The 22,953-nt window shown below is 39.2% G+C and overlaps 1 protein-coding gene across 3 annotated transcripts in view; it reads right to left on the reverse strand.

Moving 5' to 3' along the window:
* LOC131666866 (sodium- and chloride-dependent transporter XTRP3) overlaps nt 1-22,953 on the reverse strand; it is a 1,010,463-nt gene that overhangs the window by 743,623 nt on the left and 243,887 nt on the right. The window lies entirely within an intron of this gene.

Genomic DNA, 22,953 nt, shown 5'->3' on the forward strand with positions numbered 1-22,953 from the left:
AAATGTCCGAAATGTCTAGAAAAGAAAATAGACAGACATAAAACCCATGAACCGATGATTGTCACCGATACTCCTATAGAAGCTTTTGACAAGGTCTCAATAGACACGGTAGGCAAGCTGAGGACGACACCTCGTGGTAATTGTCATTTATTAACAATGCAATGTCACCTAACGAAATACGTAATCATTGTACCCACAAAGGATTTAAAGGCGACTGCTATAGCCGACGCACTCGCTAGACATCTGATATGTCAATTCGGAGCCCCTAGGGCTATTCTTTCAGATCGAGGGACGAGCTTCTTGTCGGATATAGTTGAATCTTTGTTACACCTCTTTAAGGTAAATCACCTTACTACGTCCGCATATAGGCCTCAAACGAACGGGTCATTGGAACGTAGCCATGCCCCTCTTATGGACTTTATGAGGACTTATTCAGAAAACTTCGATGATTGGGACAGGTTGGTTCCATTCGCAGTCTTTACTTATAACACCAGCGTTCATGCTGCAACGGGCTATACGCCTCATGAACTTGTATACGGACGAATAGCCCGATTCCCAATGATGATACCGCGGGAAGAAAAACTGCGTACTTATAATCAGTACTTAATAGACCTCGTTAATAGATTATCGGAACTAAAATTAGCTGCCGGTACAAACCAAATAACTGCGAAAGTACGATCTAAAAAACGATACGACAGTAAAATAAACATGTTTAAGGGTAAGAAAGGCGATTATGCCTGGGTCTTAAACGAGCTCCGCGTAGGCAAGGCAGATAGTTACTATAAGAACCCTCTTAAAATTATTGAAATACTAGGACACAAAAATGTTATTTTGGAGTTGCCAAATGGTAAAAGAATTAGAAAGCATGTAGACAAGCTTAAGTTAAAACTATAGTATATATATTTTGTTTTAATTTTATTATGTATTTATTAATCACTATTAGTTGCACTATTATACATGTTGAAACTCCTTTCTTCTCTTCTTTTTGCTCCTATTTATTTTTTTTTTACTTTTCCCCTTCTATGACGAATCTGTATTTTTGTTTTTGTTCTTTACATGTGATTACATCTATTTTCAGGACTATCCTATTATATTTTTTTTTCTCTTCTTTTGCACTAACCGATATGTGTATTCAATTCTATCTACTGTCGTTGCTATTTCTACCTTTCTTATGGACAAAAGGACAGGAAACATATACAATAGAAAAATTAGACAATAATCCTGGACTGTACTATGAACAATTGAGTCAGGTTAAAATGAAAAGAGCTGATTGGAAAGTTTATATAGCTCTCGATATCGCTTACTTAGTAACACAGTCGCGACAATCGGTAGATTTCCGCTCATTTTATGACAAATGTGTTATTCATCTACACATGGCGACCTGTGCCAATACGTTGGGAGAACAAGTACTGGACCTAAAAATGAAAACTTTAAATAGTTTGCACAAGGACGTCATTTATGTTTCTAAAACAATGGACAGTATTGCTTCGCCCAAAATAAGGAGCCCACATAGTATAAGAATTAAATGTCTAACGCCTTTTGGAGACATTGGTACGCTTAGCCATAGCTTATTTGGACTAGTAACAGAAGACGAAACTAATGAGATAAATAAAAATATAGATCGGCTATTTGCAGACCAGAAAACTATGGCAAATCTAGTAGAAAAGAAAACTCATGTAATATTAACCGGCATGGACAAATTATATACTATGATGGACAAACATAGCGAAATTATAACACGCCTAGAATCGCAAGTTACGGATGTACTAAATAAAATGGAGGACGACCGGAAACAATGGGACTACATTATGCTCTTGTATTCTTACGGAAGAGCACTAGAGGCGCGTTTAGATTATTGTGTTGATGAATCCAGGAGACTATTGGACATATTACATAATGTCAGAGAGGGTAGGATACATCCAGACCTGCTTACCGCCGACGTACTACATCAAATAACCTCTGATATCAAACACGCATATCATGACTTGGATTTTCCGATACTTGCAGAATATTTAAGAATAGAAGAGATTGTAAAAATTTCTAAGGTAGATGCAATTCACAAATCAGGACGGACATTCATAGTTTTGCATCTGCCCTTAGTGGACAGAAACTCATATAACCTTTACAGGTTGCATTCCATATTAGTCCCGCAACCATACACGTCTACAGGAAATTCAGCCTATATAAGATACAAATACCCATATCTGGCCCTGAACAATGACCTAAAACAATATATGCGTCTGGATTATGCCACTCTAAAAAAATGTATAAGTACACATTATGCATTTATTTGCCCGACCAAGGCGCCGCTACTGGACATTAACCTCAACCAGGATTGTGAGGTCCGAATGCTATTACAACCGTCGCAAAAGGAAATCTATAATTGTGACTTGGTAATTAGGACACAACGAACGACGCAGTGGAATTACATCGAATCTGACGGATCCTGGTTGTTTTCAGCGGTAAAACCCGACAACTTACGTATCAGTTGTCCGGGTCATAAAGATGAACCTGTCCGTCTGGAGGGCATTGGTATTATTAGATTAGCGCCAGGGTGTATAGGACACACAACTGACGCAACGTTAATGACCGAAATAGATAGAAGTGCTACAGAGCAATATATCTACAAACCGGACCTTACCCTCAATGTATCCTTCCTTTACCCTATACTAAACGAATCCCCTAATAACCCCCAAATAACATCATCTAAACGACAAGAAACGATAAAATGGGCACCTCAATTGGTCGGCTGGAAAAATAAATAAAGAACATTAACCGAAATAATGGACAAAATGGAAATAGTAGGCGAGGATAAACGTGTTACGTCCTATCATTCGAATCTAATCTACGGAGGGTTGGGAGTGAATGGAATTATATTCCTAACTGCTACACTCTTGCTAGCTTATAAATGTTGCAAAACAAAGAAATGGGAAACGTGTACTAACAATACTAAGAAAACTAATGAATTGGACATAAAACAGAACCCTGCTACTATGATTACCTTCACCAATACACCAGAAACAACTAACGTCACTCGACATGATCTTACTAATATGTTACCCGACCCCGAAATTCCCTTTTTCTTAACCAACCAAGAGACGAAATCGGGACTTCCGAAACAAAGCCCTGTAACAATCTAAACTACTGACTAACACAATTGGAACCATTAGTACCGGACTTTATCTCGTGTATGGAAACAGTATGGACGGACCCGTATATTTTTTTTTAGCCCTAGCTTTCTTCTTGGACATAATGAATAATCAGTTTGCTTCGAGTATTGAAGATCCAAGAGGCATTAGATTCTTGTATTCGACCGACATAAAATTGAGCGACTTACTCATAAAATTGGAATCTGTAGGGACGATTATAGAATTCCACTCCATAGAAAGTACATCAGGACCGGATACAAAATTGGCTCTGTGCCGATACCAAGACACCAAACAGGCTGAAAAGGCTAGAAAGCTGGCGCAAGGCATTACCGGAACCTCCCGAAAGGAAGCCGTATATTCAGCTGACTTGAGATCTCGAATATACAAGAGTATAATAATAAAACCAAAGACACCCGTTAATAAGAAAAGATTATTTTGTAGACTACCTTGGGCAGTCCCGGAACAAAATAGGGAAATTGAATTTTTCGAACATTTTGCCGAATTTGGACGACTACTATATTATAGAGTAGTAAGAGACAATAGAGGACGACTTTCATTGGGGTATGTACAATACCGTGATGAGAAGGATCAACTAGAGCTTTACAACTCAGTAACCCTGAGTATGGTGCGCAATATGCTAAAGACCGTGAACAAGAGGCGAAGCGAACCGTATTATGCTGGTTATGTGACGATTATGTCGATGCAAAACGAGAAGATGAACACTTCTATACTTGCAAGTGGCAATACCAGAGGATATTGTGGTTGAACAAAAATAATTCTGCATTTAACAACGAACAACGTGAAGTTAGCAAAAAACGGCGTACATCGAACTCACTCGAACGACTGTCGGAAAAGCCTAGATACATGCCAAATCTATTGGTACAAATAACAAACACCGGTGCCGCCGGCTCCTCTAATACATTGACCGAATCACGAACAGGACATGGAATGGACGTTGCTGAAATATACAGGAACAAACCAAATTCAGAATATGACCGTCCAGAAAGAACGGTCATCGAACAAGACTTGGAAATGACTGATGGAGAAATCGAGACTGAGGTCAACTCGGAAGATGAGAAATACTTAGAAGATACAGCTGCGTCATAAGAAAATATTTTTTTTTATTATTTTTTTTTATTTTTTTTACTCCTCTCTTACATGAACTATTTTATATATACAATTTCATATAGCTTCGTAATGTTACGAACATTTTTATTTATCAAAACCTGTATTATTTTACCTTAAATTTTAGTATGTAAAATGGGTAAAAGGACAATAATCATATAATCGGACTTCACAGACTGTCTTTATCACTCACAACTTCATTCATTCATATACTCTCTTTAAAACTCTTACTAATGTCTCTCTCTTGTATATCCTTATCCTACTATTATTTTCTTATAAATGGACATAATCTTACAGGACATAATCATGTCAACGCCCAATAGGATGAACGCCTTAACGAAAGGGGTCACAGTAGCACCCTACCATCAAGAAGAAAACACCTTGGTGATTACTTTCCCTTGGACTACCGCGGAATCTGATGTAGTCCAAAACCTTCTAACTTATGGGCCTATCGAACAACTGCATCAATTAGAGTCTCGACTGGATGGACACAAGTCCCTCCGTATACGCTACTGCGCCCACGCGGACTATCATTCGGCCTTAAACAACTACCTGAATAATAGTATCCAGTCCTTAAATCCCAACACTCCCAGAGTTGTGATCAGAGAAAACGAATTTGGACATCGGGTATTCCTCCGAATCCCGATGTACTGCTCGCGGGAACAAGTATTCAAAGACTTGGCACTCTGTGGGACTCTGGACTATATGTATTTCACGCCTATCACGACATATGGTTCGCACTTCCATTTGACCTGCAGTGTGCGATTTGTGTCCAAAGGTTCTGCTGCTGAGGCTGTCCGACTATACCATAGGGTATATGGGGCCAAATTGAACGAACTGGAGAGGATTGTACCCCTGTCTCTACACAACAAGAATCAGTACGTCTTTCATGCACAATGCAAAAGCATTGTCATGAAGAGGGATTTCGAAGCCCATAAAAACCTATGCAACAAGCAAATAGGTAAGGATTGGAAGAAACACTGGCTATGTGACAAGTCCTTCGAAAAACGAAGCTTCCACCTCCATCTACGTCAATGTCAATATGAGGACTGGGTGGAACCAGAGCAGTCCGAAGAATCTGTGGGACAAAACTTGGTATTCACCACCATCCTGGAAAACATTTTGGACGAGTTGGCAGCGATGCCCATAAACGCTACCAACCTTTAACTTTATCAATCCTTAGAAACCTTTTTTTTTTCTCTTCTTTTCTCCTACCTTTATAAAAAAAAAAAAAAAAAAAAATAAATAATAATATAACATGAATAGTAACCATTTTAATAGTACATATATTACCCGGTTTCGTCATCCTTAATCATTCATGTTTATTCATTCTCATTGGACATATAATTCCCGAGGACGGTAATCATTCTAAGGGGGGGAGGATGTTAAGTGACAACTTTTAAAATTCACTTAATCCTGATATATGTAATGTAAAACTTATATGTATTAGTATTATGTATAATTGCGCCGCGCGTATTAATTGTACACGTTAAGCACGCGTGGGCGGTTCGGCGGCCGCGTAGTAATGCGGTGACGGCGTAGTAACACTCTTGCGTGGGATGACTGTATCGCCCACGCCTGACAAAGGCAGTCTAGCGCCAGAGCTAATCACGAGCAGTCGTAATTCCGTTCAGATTTACATACAGTTTTATTCAGTTGCTTTCATATAGTTTTGATCTCAGTTTTTTTTTGTCAATCAGTTTTTATTTATTGTTAAATTCCTCAAATCAGTATATTCATATCCTTGCTATCAGCTATTAACGCATTATTATAAAATACATATATATATACGTATACGGCGTACGTTCAGATCGATTACAGCATAATTACTTGTACAAGGATAACAGTTATTATAAGGACCAGCAAAAATAAAAGGATTATATTTCTTGGACGAATATTTTGACAATATACACAATTATATAACTATATAATTTCGAGGACAAGCCTACTAATAATAATAATAAATAAACTTCTAACAAGTAAGTAACTCAAGGTTCATTAGTGTAAACTTATTTTCTTCTTACCTATTTTTCTATAATAATAATAATATTTGGATTAATTACCATTTGGCAAATTTCCGCATATTCATTTTGTGTATAACTACATATATATATATATATACATATATATATATATGTAGACGTGTATGCGTTCGTTAAATTTTTAATTATTTTGGCTTTGGTATTTTGCTTTCGCGACTCTTTCCATTTATTATCATAAATACCGGTGGCGCCAGTGTAACGCGATCTTCTTAATTACATAGCATTATAGCCTACGCTGACGAAGTATTTAAAAATTAAGCACATCCCCGGATAACATGATATGCATGTGTACGGGATAAATCGTACGTCTACGATATTTCGACAAGCTCGGTTCCAAGCTGCTAAAATTCCCGAGTAAGCTTTAATTCGAACTTTATAAAGAACCCCTATATACATATATATTCCAGTTATTTGATTTTTCCCATAAATATACTTATACGTTAAAATATATTTAATAATTAACTAGCGAGCGTTAAGTGAGCGGGGCTTCATGTATGCAGCAATACACCACACCGAGTTATAGTGTCGCTCGTTTGCTAGAAAGACACTAACGACGTGTGTGTCTATTAGAACACACATAACAAATTATAATCAATTTTCGTATTTGTAACGGTTTTTTGTAAAATCTTATAATACAAATACTAAATTAATTAATTAAGATCAATAAATTATAAAGTTGTCATTGTTATGTACAAAATAAACCCTTTCGATCTATATATAATTATATGTTTAAATAAATTATTAATTGTTTATTTATTGATAACAGTAATAACTAAGCTGTTATCCATTAAACAACTTCTTACTCATGTTACTTACAAGGGAACCACCCAATCCGACCTCACCGATTTAAATGATTTCGGGATATGTTGTAGTACTTGAAAAAAAATTAGATAAGTGTTTTTTTTATCGGCCTATAAGGGCTTTTAAGGAGTGAAATCCACTTTGAAAATGAACACCTAAAATCAGATGTTTTAATATTTCTCAGCATCAAATGAATATTTTTTAGTAAACTCAACGTTAAAAAATTTCTTATAAAAAGGCGCTTTTAAGGACATAACATTTATACCTACACTGCCCGTCAATCACTTTTGCCATGCTTACCTCAAAATTAGGCAAACTTGAAAGTTTTGTATCTCGGTCGGAAATCATCGTATCACAAAAAACAGCAGGGCATTTTAAAGGTAATTGCAAAAGCTTCCATTTAAGACGTGCAGAGACTTAAAAATGAAAATTTGTGTTTTTTACAGTAAAAAAACTGATTAAAAAAATTTCAATTTTTTTAACCTCGACTTAAATCAATGCCAATTTAGAACCAGGCGGTGGAGGGCGAATCGACCGGAGGGGTTCGGAGGGTAATGTCTTTCCCTTTAAAATAAGCTCCCGCGGGGTTCTATCCGATGTTTTTTAACCGAGTTACGGCGTTTTTTGTAAAAAGCAACCTTCTTTTTCCAATCCTCAATTACTTCGACTTGCGTACGTTTTGGAAAAAAATGCCAAAGAGAAAAAAGTTTTATTTTGTGCCCAAGAATACGAAAATAAAGTCAAAATAAAGAAATAGAGAAAAAAATTTTTTTCGGTTTTTTAGCGCATTAAAAAAATAAAGGAATTTAACTTTTTTTTTACGCTTCGTTTTAAAATGTCTAGGGACGTAGTAAATCACAAAAAAACTAAAACTGAGCGTAAAAAAAAAGTTAAATTCCTTTATTTTTTTAATGCGCTAAAAAACCGAAAAAAATTTTTTTCTCTATTTCTTTATTTTGACTTTATTTTCGTATTCTTGGGCACAAAATAAAACTTTTTTCTCTTTGGCATTTTTTTCCAAAACGTACGCAAGTCGAAGTAATTGAGGATTGGAAAAAGAAGGTTGCTTTTTACAAAAAACGCCGTAACTCGGTTAAAAAACATCGGATAGAACCCCGCGGAAGCTCATTTTAAAGGGAAAGACATTACCCTCCGAACCCCTCCGGTCGATTCGCCCTCCACCGCCTGGTTCTGAATTGGCATTGATTTAAGTCGAGGTTAAAAAAATTGAAATTTTTTTAATCAGTTTTTTTACTGTAAAAAACACAAATTTTCATTTTTAAGTCTCTGCACGTCTTAAATGGAAGCTTTTGCAATTACCTTTAAAATGCCCTGCTGTTTTTTGTGATACGATGATTTCCGACCGAGATACAAAACTTTCAAGTTTGCCTAATTTTGAGGTAAGCATGGCAAAAGTGATTGACGGGCAGTGTATCTATAATAGGGGTAAATACACTATTTTTTGTACTGTTTTACGACATGTAATATAGTAAATCAACTCGAGTGATTTAAAAATCGCACTGATAATGAGAAAATACCAAAATTAAATTGACGTGTTTCCGGATTTAAAAAAAAATATGTTTAAGGGGTGTTTCACCCCCTAGAAACCACCCCCGTCAAACTATCAGCAGGTTAATCCACCTAACCCTGGGATAAACAAGTTTAGTCATTTGTTATTTCTTGAAATAATTTAATCCTATGCATGAGCGAGCTACCTCAACTATCCAACCTGCCTCTAACCCACCAAAACCCTATAAACCACTCTTACCGAACCACATGCAAGCCAACCCACCTAATCCTGTGAAAAGCAACTTTAGTCGTTTGTTATTTCTTGAAATAATTGAATTTTACACCATAAGCGAGTTATCCCAGTTGTATAACATAGCTCTTATCCACCTACTCCTAACCTATCTAACCCCCACCCTTATAAACCATCCTTACCGTAACACATGCGGGCTAAACCTCCTAACCCTGGGAAACACGAGTTAAGTCGTTTGTTATATCCTAAAATAATTTAATCCTACGCTTGAGCGAGTTACCTCAACTAACCATCCTGCCTTTAACTGACCAAACCCCCATAAACCACCCTTACCCAAGTAAATGTAGGCTAATAGACATAACTTTGGGAAAATTGAGTTTATCAGTTGCTTTTTCTTAAAATAATTGATTTCTACACCGTACGTGGGGTATCCCATTTTTTTTTGATAAAATATATCTGTAGCTCAAACATAATTTATGACAAATAAAAATATACATTTATATCTCGATCATGCACTATCGTACCAGCTGCAATAGCGGTTTTTAAATTATCAAACGTGTATTGGTAAATTTGCGCAATTTTTTCTCGGTAAGTTCAATTTTTATTAATTGTTTTCACCCAACGTTTAAGTTGACTCATAGATGAAACTTTTTTGAATCTATATTGTACAGTATCCAGTTTTAAGTTTTTGTTTTTTCCGCTCCTCCAAAATTCTACGGCTCTTTGTTTATAATCAAATATGATTTCTTCATCATCATTTGCGCACTGATTTGTTGGTGCAAAATCAGGATCATGAAAGTGATGTTGAACTTCATCTTCGATTATTTTAGCATCAGTATCTTTATAATCTTCATGAAAACCTAACGTCTCTTCAACAATCATATCATTATCATTAAACTCATACACGGCATCTATTAATATTTCTTTCAACTTTTCTGACAATTTAATTTCTTTGAAATTAATCTCGCTATCTGGTATTTGTAAACTTTGAAAATATGCTAATAATAAATTGACTACGTTCAAAGGATTGATCTTCATGTTTTGATCTAAAACAAAATCAAGATATAAATACTCTTTTTCACAGTTGAATAATTTTACAAAAGACAAACGAAAACCTAATCTATAGATAGAATTCGATCATACGTTTTTAACAGTTATATTTCACATGTTTACAAATCAAAATATTTGAATAAAATTATATATGATAAGTGACATAACTACTTACGTAGTAGACAAAAATTTTTCTTCTTGTTATGTACTATATTTTCGTGTTCGGGAAATTTGTATGTAAATATAGAAATAAGTTTATTTATAAATCCAGCACTATAAAAAAACTTTAACTTTTTAAATACTTGACTTTTCTTCAACTACTATGAATAATGAAATATGTATCGGATGTCTTATTATCATAAGGGGAGTAGATTTGATATAACTTCTCTTTTTCGAGCCATTGATAAGACAAAATTGTAAATAAGATAAAGTGTACAGCAAAGTAAAGTACCAACAATAAGTAAACTAAACCACAAGTGAAAATTGAAAAAAGTAAACAGTTTATAAGTATAGGAATTGAGACTATAATAACTATTTATAACTATTAATATAATCAATTATTTGTCATAATTTCTTTTCTCATTGACAAATTGTCAATGATTAAAAAAGAAATAATAACTATATTAAACTTCCACTTTTGAAATTAATAATTTTTAACTGTTATTACTTGTTATTTTTCTTTATTACGAATTAACTTTACATTTAAAAAATTATAACTATTATTATTACTCTTTTATACACAGCTATATGTAATACAATGCAAATAATATTTAAAGAAAAACTGATACTATAACTGTTATTATTAATTTCGAAAAAACAAAATAGTTAATAATTATTTACAATTTATTTTAGTCTCAAATCTTATATTTATAAGCCGTTATTAATTATTTTTATCTTTTTTGTATTTATAATGAAAAGAAAACAATAACTATTACATAAAATTTGTAATACTTGGGACATATTGTTATGCAACATGAATGTTATTCAAGAAATACATTTATTTTTCACTATTTATATAAGGTTAGCCCGCATGTGTTACGGTAAGGGTGGTTTATAAGGGTGGGGCTTAGATAGGTTAGGGGTCGGTGGATAAGAGGTATGTGATTCAGCTGGGATAACTCGCTTATGGTGTAAAATTCAATTATTTCAAGAAATAACAAACGACTAAAGTTACTTTTCCCAGGATTAGGTGGGTTAACCTGCATGTGGTTCGGTAAGGGTCGTTTATGGGGGTTTGGTGGGTTAGAGGCAGGTTGGTTAGTTGAGGTAGCTCGCTCATGCATAGGATTAAATTATATCAAGAAATAACAAACGACTAAACTTGTTTATCCCAGGGTTGATAGTTTGACGGGGGTGGTTTCTAGGGGGTGAAACACCCCTTAAACATATTTTTTTTTAAATCCGGAAACACATCAATTTAATTTTGGTATTTTCGCATTATCAGTGCGATTTTGAAATCACTCGAGCTGATTTACTATATTACATGTCGTAAAACAGTACAAAAAATAGTGTATTTACCCCTATTAAAAAGGGGGTTGCAACCTTTCGGTATAAATGTTATGTCCTTAAGAGCGCCTTTTTATAAGAAACTTTTTAACGTTGAGTTTACTGAAAAATATTCATTTGATGCTGAGAAATATTAAAAAAACTGATTTTAGGGGTTGATTTTGAAAGTGGATTTCACCCCTTAAAAGCCCTTATGGGGCGATAAAAAAAACACGTATCTAATTTTTTTTCAAGTATAGTACTACAACATATCCCAAAATCATTCAAATTGGTGAGGTCGGGTTGGGGTGGTTCCCTTGTTGGATAATCATCACGAATTTAGAGTATTCGCATTATTCTGATAATTAATATTTACAATGTAACAAACAAATTAACTTTGCATATTAAAATTTAATATTATTTAGTAGTTAAGAGCAATTAAAATTTTTATAATCTAAATCTATGCCCTAAAATCTATATAAAAAATGCTTTGTTTCATCGAAATTACTCTTAATTGACATATTTTAATAAAACAACAAAAACTATTATATCTATATCTATAAGTAGGTGACGTCATGCTCCTTATTTGATCACGAAATTTGACTCTGGTACTAAGACAATCTATAATATATAAGATGGCGTCGTTTAATATGCTAATTGATGTAAACAGATTGACGAGGTTAGCAGGTTGCAGTAATTCAGTGAAAATAAGAGAATAGCTCATAGATAGGACTGTTACACAAATATGGCGACTTGGCAACACCGTATTAGCTGATATCAACTGCGTGTTTGAATTGTCTCACAACTTCGCACACTCCGATTTTTGACACGTAAAAGTATTTAAAAATAATTGAAATAACTCATTTAGACACATTATTTATATGAATAAATTAAACAAGGTTGATAAATAATAACTAATATATGATTATGATTGTAATAAATTCACATATTTATTAAAACATTAATAATCACTCCAAATCTTTTAACTTTCATTTTTTACTCATCTAATTCAAAATTATAATAACATAAAATAATATTATAATCTTTAATTTTCTTTAGTCTTAAAAAACTCAATGACTTCATTAAGTATCTTTATAACTTTGAATTAGTAAACGAATCAGCAAGTTTTCTTTTCAATCGTATGTTATCGGCACCTTCGGTGTACTGAGCACTGAAAAAATTTTCTTCCAAACCCAATCTAGTTCAATAATTCAAAGTAGCTTTTTCGCCATCCATTTCACGTGCATATACTATTTGCAACTCTGCGATCACAAGCTGCACTTATACTGAGACATTGATTTTTATGAGCGCCCTTATGGGCGACAACATTGTTGAAGCTTTCATTAGTTGATTCAACGCGGCAACAGAACATGTACTAGCATTCGCTGTATATTTATTAAAGAATTGTACCAGTTTCTTATGTAATCCATCGCTTGTTAATGTTACTGTGTGTTTGTCTTTATACTTGCATCAGAATCCACAGTTTTCGTGGCGATCATACAAATGGTCCGGTAAACTTTTTAATTTCATAGCGAATCTTTCACAATCGCCTTTATTTTGCGCAACAGCGTATGCAAAACAATTTTTAATGGTGTGACGGTAAACGTCCTATTAGTGCTATCACCCCAACCATGCGGCTGCAAACATTCGAACGACTCTTAGCGAGCCATAGCGTAAACACCAATAGGTTTTGAAAGTGGCCGCAGATCAACAATATTGTACCCATTGGCCCGGGGAAAACTAACACCGGCAACATTCAAAACAAAAGAAACTCAAATCAATAATTTTCTTTGATAACATGTTGTCTTAATGTAAATGTATTTTTCAAATATTATTAACTGCGGTTATTGGTGATTACGCATAGACACGCTCGCTATATTAATTTAGATACTAACAAACACAGCCGCGCTAACAAATAGTTAGTGCACCTGATAGGTAAGATTATTATATTGCGCAATAGCGAGCAAAGAGTCTTTCGGCTAGCACAATATCAAATATCCTTTGTTGAGCCTTCCGTCGGCTAGTAAAGTCCAAAATTTTGTTTGTTTGTTCGTTTATAAACATTGAATATAGCACTCGCACTCGCATCGTCCGTCAAACAAGCGTGTAAATTTGTAAAGGAAATTAATCGCGACATAACAAACAGATGACAATGGACTGCAAAAAGAGGTCGAAAACTGGGTATTGACACTCCAAAACGAAGAAATAAACGAATACCTCGAACACTTAAAACTCAAGAAAAACGGGAATAAGCTCTCGAGAGCTGGGCGACTGCAAAATTGGTTGCTAGGCGACTACTATGCGGCGGATTTCGTAGAAGTCAACAACCAACATAGCAATCCAGCAAGAAGGGCAGCCCTACGCTCAGAGCTTATTATATCCATCTGCGCGGAACACACAGCATCCGAAGAAAAAGGAGAACACCCGTTAGCCCAGCTAATGCAAAGTGCAGAGGTGATATCGCGGATTTAAGAAACAGCCATAAACTTCACAGACGTACTGGACGACGACTGGAGTACTAGCAGTAATAAAAATATTAACATAACGGCTAATGATGGTAGCCAGTTTCAACTCCCGTGAGCATTCGCTGTGATGATTCAAGACCTCATTTTCCGGTCCAGAGAGAATGAAAAGAAGCTCGAGCTGCTAGACTCGTTAAGAGTGAATGTATCGAGTCTAACGAAGGTATTAGACCAAATATACAACAATTGCACCAATGTCAAGAGCCAACTGGACAACTTATCCGCCAAAATGAGCACATTGGAAAATGCCGAAAATAGGAATGTACAGCAAGACGACGCTAACCATTCCAATGAAATGCGGCAACAAGAAAACACGCGCAGGAGCGTCGCATTCCAAGATACCTTCACCTACCATTACGACACCAGGTTACCACAAAGTACTCCAGCTAGACCCGGACAAAGGCCCACGGGGCCACCGGCAGGACCCCCCCGCCGGACTCTCCCTTTCGGAGAGGGTGGACAGCATCAACTCAGTGGAGTTAATGCTGAAGTGAATAACCATCCGCCGAGCACGTGGTCACCTCAGCAGACAACAAACCCTTGGTCGACTACAAGGGATGTTGGTCGCATTGTCCGAGGATGAAAACTGAAGTTTTCAGGAGAGGGCAACGCAAGTATTGACACTTTCCTGTTCAGGCTTGACAATTTGAGAAATGGTGCGGGACTCACGGAAGACGAGATGCTCCTAACGGTATCAGAGCTACTCGTCGGTTCCGCCCTCACCTGGTACGAGGCGATGAAGGAGGAATGGTTCTCCTACGTCAAATTTGAGATGGACGCAAAGAAATGATTTGGGACCAGCGTGCAACAGCAACAGCGTCTGATGAGGGAAATCCAGAGCCGTTATCAGGGCCCAAATGAACCCGTTAATGTGTACATCGCCAACATGATGGGCCTGATGAAGCGGCTAAATCCCCAGATAACGCCCGATTGCCAATTGGACCTGTTGCACGCTAACCTTATCCTGGACATTCAGAGCCAAGTGCGTCGATCCGAAGTGAACTCCATACGAACCCTGAACGCACTAGCCACGGTGGCACAAAACAGCTCGCACCAGAGACGGGCAGAACGGGTGGTACCTGATCCACAATCAACTCTATACCCGGAGTTAGCGTACAACCCTCGCGCCGATAGAGGCAAGGGCCGCAAGGGCAAAGTGGCAGCGATGTCCAGCGATAAACCGGAGGTCACAGACAGGTTGGATCGTATGGAAAAAGTGCTTGAGAAGGTAACGCACCAGGTCGTCTACACACCGACGCCACTGAGGGCGACGCCTAGTCCAAGCCTCGAGGCAGTTGATGGCGAAAAGAAGGCTTCACCCGCCGATATATTGAACCAAGTGCTATTATCCCTCAAGGAGACATCGGAAGGGATGAAGCACAACTTCGTCGGGAAAAACTTGACCTCGAAGGACCTCACTAAGAAGCCAGAAGCTCCTCGAAAGCGGGAAAGAGACTTCTCCAAACCACTCAAGTGTATCGAGTGCGGATTATTGGGGTACATTAAAAAGTACTGCCCCCAATGGAACAAGGGAAACGCGTAAAGGACTGGTTAGGTGGGGTCAACTCCGTTCCTCGTTTCCTTTCATCCCACTCCTTCATCCCCTAAAAGAAACCCCGTAAACGAAATCTCGCGGCCTTCGCCGACACAGTCAGTACCGATAGTAGCGAGCCTGTTGAGCGATGAGGGCGAAAATTTCCCTGGTTATGCCAATGATGAAAGCAGCGGTAAGGTGAACGCGGAGAAAGGGGGTATTGACGTTAACCCATTAAAGACCAAAGAAGTCAGTTTTTGGACATATTTTTGATCGCAAAATTCATTTGTAAAACGAAACAATATATTGATCCAGGGTACCATACCTTATGTTTTAGGGTGTGCTGAATCTAAATCCGGGCTCAAAATTCAAAAATTTTGCTTACAGAATTAAATATGGCCGATTTTTTATAAAAAAATAGAGAAATTTTGAAAAAAAAAATTTTTTGGAATTTTTTTTCTACCATAACACATGTCAATCTCGAAATCTTTCTTCAATCATGAGTGCACAAAATTGTTGAACTTTAACAGAAAATTTTTATATTCAAAGTTTTTTTTCCAAAATGGCGGAAAAAATGCCAAAATCTGGAAAAAAAATACGATTTAGGTTACTATTTTTTTTCTCAAAACCTATGAGGTTCGGGAAAAAACTTTATATTACAAAAATGACTTATAATTTGTCAAGAAAAACTCTGAAATTTTTTGAAAATTTTTTTTAATTTTTCAAAAAATTACAGAATTGAAAATTTCACAAAAATTTTGAAAAATTCTATAAAAATTAAAGAGTATTCTTTGACTAATTCTAAGATATATTTGATCTTATAAATTTTTCCCGAAAGCCTATAGTTTTCGAGAAAAAAATTCTCAAACAATTGTGGAAATTCTATTCAACCGTTTCAACTTTTTGAATTTCATAAGATAAGTTGGGGTGCAAATGTACGGGATTTCCGTTCTCCATGAGGTTGGAGGAAAAAATCGTATTACCTGAGTGCTCATAACATTTATATTTAGATTTTACTCTCAGCGTAGCCCATCTCTTCTCTTAGAAAAGTTTTACCAAAACCTATTTGGGCAGATCGATTGAAGCCGATAAACATAACGTAGTTTTTCAACTCAAAAGTTATTCAAATTTATCCTTTGAAATTAGGAGATTTTCTTAACACTTTCGTGTTTATACTAGCAATGCCTCGAAAAAGATCGAGAAGTGCTGTTTCTTCTGAATCTGGAAGTGAATCTGAATCATGCACCACAGACGATGATGAAAACTGCATGATACCAAATGCAGAATATTCTGGTTCGTCAGATTCTGAAAATGATTCAGATAGTGATTTAAATAATTACCGTGATGAAAAAATACCGAAAGCTACTTACAAGAGAGTTTCAAAAAGTTATCAAGCTGATCAAGCTAAGCTTGAAAAAGATCATAAATTTGATTGGGTAGATATATTCTGATATAATTGAAGATAAAATATTATTTCCTAGATCTACAAAAGAAAAAATTAGAAAATGTGATCCAAGAGAACTGTTTGAACATTTTTTTTCTATTGAAATGAAAAATTATATTATCAATGCATGTAAGGAACATCATTTTGACTTATCATTAGTCGATCTAAATACATTCATTGGAATCATTATAACAAGTTCATTCAATAAACGAAAATCTCAAAGAGATTATTGGTCAACTGACCCTTTTTTATCTTGTGAAAAAATTTCTTCAGCAATGTCACGATCTCATTTTGAAATGATAAAGTCTAAATCGAAATACTCAAAGGCCAAAGATAAAGATCCACAAGATAAGGCTTGGCGAGTTCATGCTTTGTTGAAACTGTTTTAAAAGAATATTCTGAAGTTTGGCTTTTGGAAATCAGCTTTATCAGTGGATGAAATGATGGCTAAATCGTATGCTAGAACGTGTTTGAAACAGTTTATACGAGGAAAACCTACACGATTCGGTCTTAAATTTTGGGTTTTGTGCGCTACTAATAGATACTTATTCAATATAGATTTATACTGTGGAAAGAACTCTGTAATACGAGATAAGTTATCTAAATACGCTTTAGGATCTCGCGTGGTTTAACATTTATTAAAGCCTTTTTTTGAATTGACTTATGATGCAAAAATTCCTCTTTATCATCTTTATTTCGACAATTACTTTACAAATTTAGATCTTGTTGTGCATTTAAACCGATTAAAATTGAAATGTACTAGAACTGTTAGAGACAATCGTGTCTCAGTAATTTTTCGAAATTTTTTTGACATTTTCAATTTTGTAATTTTTTGAAAAATTAAAAAAAATTTTTAAAATATTTGAGAAAATTTTAGCGTGTTCCTTGATAAATTATAAGACATTTTTGTTATACAAAACTTTTTCCTTAACCTCATAGTTTTTGAGAAAAAAAAAGTAACCTAAAACGCATTTTTTTTTCCTGATTTTGGCATTTTTTCCGCCACTTTGGAAAAAAAACTTTGAATATAAAAATTTTCTGTTTAATTTCAACAATTTTGTGCACTCATGGTTGAAGAAAGATTTCGATATTGACATGTGTTATAGTAGAAAAAAAATTCCAAAAAATTTATTTTTTTAAAATTTCCCTATTTTTTTATAAAAAAAACCAGCCATATTCAATTATGTAAGCAAAATTTTTGAATTTTGAGCCCGGATTTAGATTCAGCACACCCAAAAACATAAGGTATGGTACCCTGGATCAATTTATTGTTTCGTTTTACAAATGAATTTTGCGATCAAAAATATGTCCAAAAACTGACCTCTTTGGTCATTAATGGGTTAATTAAGCCCAAGACCATAGACCAGCCGAGGTGGTGGCGAATGGATCGCACACGCCCTCGGGGGCGCTGGTACGGGTAGATAAACCGTCAAGGTGTACTCCCATGGGACCTCCGATAGTCCGAACCGAGGTGGTTGGAACGACAAGTGACGTCACTTTACCACGCGAGAGCACAGTGGCTAGCGCTATGGTATGCAAAGAGCAAGGCTGTGGAGCCGCTGAATCTCTTTCGCTATATTCCCCGGAACAGGAAACGCGCTAGTGGCTACGGTGAAAATAGGAGACTTCCAAATAAGGGCTCTCTATGTTCCGGGAGCTTCCACCACAGCAATGGGTAGTAATACTCTACAGATGGCGTCTGTGCTAGGCATTAGGTTGGATACCACCCACACGGGTACGGCAGGACTACCAGATGGTCGTAAGTTGACAATCGTTGGTCACACCATGTTGCCGTTCACCATGGGGAATATGACGATGCCGACGAGGGTAGCTATACTCCCAACCCTCGTCGATGAATGTATCCTAGGAATGAATTTCGTTAGATTGTTTAGAGCGGTACTTGACTCTGACGATGATACGCTACTGCTCACGAAATCACAAATCAAGATGAAACTAGAGGTAGCTAGTTTAGAGGCTGGTCCGAGATTAGCTACGATCGGACTAGCCGAGGTAACAGCCTCTCAGCAGGCGACATTGCAGAGGATCATCGGCGAGGCCCTGTCGCAGGCCCCCGTGGGACTGGGATGTGCGGCAGGCATTGAACACGAGATTCAGGTCGGTGATACAAAACCGATCAAGCAGCGCTACTATCCAGTGTCACACAAGGTTGAGCAAGAAATGCATAGATTGGTAAGGGAAATGTTAGACCAAGGGGTAATCGAGCCGGCGGATAGCAGCTGGTCGAGCCCAGTGGTTATGATACGCAAGAAGGATGGCTCGTATCGATTTTGCATAGACTTCAGGAAGGTCAATAAGGTCACCAAGCCAAACACGTATCCTCTATCATTTATACAAGATATATTGAGGCGCTTACGAAACGCACGCTATATCTCCACACTCGACCTCAGTAGCGCGTATCACCAGATACCACTCAAACCCGAATCTCGACCTATCACTGCCTTTACCGTGCTCGGATTGGGGCATTTCTAGTTCGTACGAATGCCATTCGGTCTCTCGTACGCCGGCGCCACCTTCCTACGGTTAATAGATAGCGTGATCGGACCTGAGCTTGGCGATTTCGCCTTCGCCTATTTGGATGATATCATCGTAGTATCGTCCAAATTCGAAGATGACCTGCAACATCTTAAAACCATATTGGATAGGTTCGATACGAACTCTCGATTAATCGAGAGAAGAGCGTCTTCTGCCAGCCTGAGGCCAAATATCTAGGTTTGTTGATTAACCGCGAGGGTATCAAGCCCAAACCTGAAACGGTGCGCTCTATCCTGGAGTACCCACGACCAGAAAACGTGCGACAGCTGTGTACTTTCCTGGGGGTTACTTCATGGTACCGCCGATTCTTGAGTGACTTCGCCACACACGCTCAACCGTTAACGAAATTAACGGGGAAAAAATGCAAATACGTGTGGGGATCAGACCAAGAACAAGCCTTCGCCAAACTTAAGGCGCTCATGATATCCGCTCCATGCCTCGGGTTACCGGAACCCGACGTGCAGTACGTGTTGGAAACAGACGCTAGCGCTACGGGAATCGGCGCCGTCCTGATTCAAAGAGTAAGAGACGAAGACCGAATCATCGAGTACGCTAGCAGAGTTCTTAATCCGGCGGAGCAAAATTACTCTGCCACGGATCGCGAATGCTTGGCGGTCGTATAGGCTATACAGAAATTCCGCCCGTACATAGAGGTATACCGATTCAAGGTAGTGACGGACCATAACAGTCTGAAATGGCTATACAATCTGAATGACCCGATAGGACGCCTAACCTGATGGGCCTTGCAACTCCAAGGCCATACTTTCGAGATAGAGTATCGAAAGGGGGCCGACAACGTACTGCTCGATGCATTATCACGCGCTTTCGACCCCACGAAGGGTTAGTGCAATGGACCAGCCGAAGCCAGGGGACAAAGCCTGGTACTCGGAACAGCTTCGGCGCGTCGAGGACGACCCAGAAGACTACCCGAACTGGAAAACAGTTGGCAAAGTGATGTATCACCAAAAGCCAAACTGTGACTACCGAGGCGAATACGGGTACGAGGACATTTGGAAGCTAGTCGTGCCATCGGAAAACCGAAAGGCGGTCCGGTTAGAGAACTACGACCTTGAGACCGCTGGACATTTGGGACGCGAGAAGACCTTCACCCGCGTCGCCCAATCCTACTATTGGCCAGCAATGTACGCGGACGTCAAAGGTTACGTCCAAAAGTGTCAGGTTTGTCAGCAGTATAAGGTCGAACAACGACTGCCGCGCGGACTCATGAGAGATCGGATGTTGTCCACATCTTGGCAAGTGGTAGCGGGCGACATTGCCGGACCCTTTCCAAGGAGCCCTCGAGGGCACGAATACGTATTAGTATTCATCGACTTATTTACGCGATGGGTCAAGTGCATACCTATACGTAGTGCCAATGGTAAGACGATCGCGAAGGAACTCCGGGAACGAGCGATCCTGCGCTTCGGTGCGCCTAAGATCTTCCTGTCCGATAATGGCACCGAATTCCGTAACCAGCTTATAGACGGGTATCTGAGAGACCAAGGGATAAACCGGACCTTTACACCGACTTATACCCCACAGGCTAACCCTACCGAAAGAGTTAACAGATCTCTGAAGACGATGATAACCTCGTACCTGCGCGGGAATCACAAAGAATAGGACCGAGTATTACCTGAACTCACGTTCGCGTTAAACACTGTCATCCACAGTTCCACGGGGACCAGCCCTGCCATGCTCAACTACAATAGGCAACCGGAAGCCCCGAACACCCTTCGGAGACAAATGGACGAGCTTGCGGTCCGCGAGGAAGGTTTGCTTCGAATCGGACAGTGGAACGAGCATATGAAGAATAACCGGTTCGTTATTCAGCAAGTTCGAGAAATCGCTTCGACGAGTCCCTTAGGCAAGCGAAATATTATAACGCCAAGCACAGGGCCCCCGGATTTGAAGAAGGCGACTTGGTATGGAAGAGGAATCGCGTATTATCCAGTGCGACGCAGGGCATTTCCGCAAATTTAGCGCCAAAATTCGTAGGTTCCTTCATAGTCACGAAAGTACTCGGAGTCAACTCGTACCGCCTTGCCAGCCAGCAGGAAGAGGTCAAGGAAATGGTTCACGCCAAAGACCTCAAACCCTACTATGGACCGGAGGATACCGTACCAGAAGATGAAACCCGACGGCGAGATGACGACGATGCTCCTACCACCGAGGGAACCGAGGCGATGAATATCCCGCCTACGGCGAACGATGCGACAATACGCGAAAACGGACGCGCCGTTACCACGAATGACATACTCCGGAATGATAACGCGACAAATTTGAGCCACCCCCGTCACGCCCCTTCTAATCCCCTTGCTAAAACCATGATAATAACCGAATCGAATAATGCGGTAAAGCGCCCACGAGGAAGACCTCGCAAGAACACGCTAACCACCCGAACCACATCATATCGACAAAATCCACATATTTTTCCTCCCGTCGTTGTGAAAAGGAAGAGGGGTAGACCTTCGAAAACACCGACCGTGGATGCATGAGGCCCTGCGAACGAAGGACCTGGGAGACTGACGCAAAGGACCCCACCTTCGATCCCAGCGTCGAAGGTCCTGGGCAGCCGAACAGGCGCCCACCTTCGGTACTCGAGGAAAGGGTTATCGATACTGATGCGTAAGCCTGTTACAGGATGCAGATCACGCTCGAGAAATTTGAGCAGGCGGCGGCCGTCCTCATCGGGCTAGACTTGGGCCCCGCCATCGAGGGGGTGGTTCACACCGCCCTACACCTCCTCGGTGCCAAGAAGGAGGGAGAGGAGCAAGCACGGGTGCGAGCTCACGAGAGCTCGTCATCCGTGCTAATAGAGGAGCTCCCCGACGAAGGGACCACCACACACGCATCATCTACACCGGGTATCGCGCGCGAGGAAACCGCGTGGCTACCCGAACCTCCAGCGGGACCCATCCTATTAAGGGCTCCACATGCATCGGTGGGTACCCAAAAAGGAGGGTGCCCCCATCAGCTCGACCTGGCGCCCCAGGTTCGCTAGCCAGACATCCTCGCCTGGTGAGCGAACCTGGGAAGAGATAGTGGAGGGTTTGAGTAAGGTCGAGAAGGGCTGGACAACCCTCAACGCTCTCCAACGGGCCGTATACGCGGAATTCGATACGTATACGGCCGCGGGACACCGCTCCAGTAACCTCGATCATTGGATCAAGGTGGTGTCAGTTCGCGCTAGCACTAAAAGAGGTGCAGCGCCGTCACCGCCAGGCCCTCGAGGGCCCGGTTTCTGACGCACCAGGAGTCACCGCCCAGCCTCCATCCACCGAGCTGCGATCCGCAGACCCGGTGGTCGGACCAGCAGCCGCGGCACATCAGGATCAGCGGACGTGCGGGGTGAACCTCGCGGTAAATGTGAACAGCAGCAACGGGGGTCAAGCAACTGGACCCAGTCGAAAGACCTTTGTGGTCCGCCCCGAATCGGCGTGACGGGTTGCCACTGACCTCCAGGGAACGAGGCCTCCCTTGGGGCACCCT

This window comes from Phymastichus coffea, unplaced genomic scaffold (assembly GCF_024137745.1).
Source record: "Phymastichus coffea isolate CEN01 unplaced genomic scaffold, Cenicafe_Pcof_1.1 PCOF00004, whole genome shotgun sequence".
Classification (NCBI taxonomy): domain Eukaryota; kingdom Metazoa; phylum Arthropoda; class Insecta; order Hymenoptera; family Eulophidae; genus Phymastichus; species Phymastichus coffea.